Below are 953 nucleotides of genomic sequence, written 5' to 3' on the forward strand. Positions count from 1 at the left end.
TATTTATTTATGAACTTCAAAGAGTTCATTATTCATAAGGGAGAATAAATGTGTGATAATTTTTAACATATGTAAGAGATTGCTATGTGTTTTGTAATGATATGAAAGTTCTGAAGAATCAAACCAAGTCTACAAAGGATCAGAGAAATATTCATGTAGAAAGAGATCTTGAAGCAAGTACTGGAAGAAAACCAGTAGTAAGAGAGTAAGGTTTTTGTTTTTTGTTTCTTTGTTTGTTTGTTTGTTTGTTTGTTTAAATAAGAGCATTATAGGCAACAGAAATGAATATAAAGAGTTAAGAAGGATAGAGACCATGTACTATTCTCCAAACTATATGATATACCACTCAAAACATTCTCAATTCTACCTGTTCGTGGGACAAAAATTTTACAGTATGTAGCATCAAGTTCTTCTAGTACTAATTGGGTCCCTCACCTACTTATTCCTGTCTACAATGTATAGTAAGACATGAGTCCTGCAAGAGACATTGTGATGTCTCAGATTCCCTGCCACACTTCATTTTGAAACCACTTAAGCACCTTAAAAACTGTACCATGTCAACTGTGGCCAAACCAGGGCCTAAAATGAATGGGAATAATGTACATTGTAGCATATATCTTGCTTAACACAGAGGAAAAAAATCAAAAGTTATATGCTTATATATCAAGGTGAGAACAGCCTCTGGCTCACCGCGTAGTTGGCATGATAACCAAGGTAACATTGACACCTGAATAAATGTTGCAAGTAGTATATGGAACCTGCTTCACAGGTTAAAAATAATTCCCAGTGTATTCACTCAATATTTGCTCTCTACACATCTGATAAAGGGCTGATAACCAGAGTCTATCTAGAACTCAAAAAAATCAACAAGAAAAAATCAAACAACCCCATCAACAAATGGGCAAGCAAAATGAACAGAAACTTTTCCAAAGAAGACAGAATAATGGCCAGCA

The sequence above is a fragment of the Propithecus coquereli genome, unplaced genomic scaffold (genome assembly GCF_000956105.1).
Source record: "Propithecus coquereli isolate 6110/MARCELLA unplaced genomic scaffold, Pcoq_1.0 Scaffold190, whole genome shotgun sequence".
Taxonomy (NCBI): domain Eukaryota; kingdom Metazoa; phylum Chordata; class Mammalia; order Primates; family Indriidae; genus Propithecus; species Propithecus coquereli.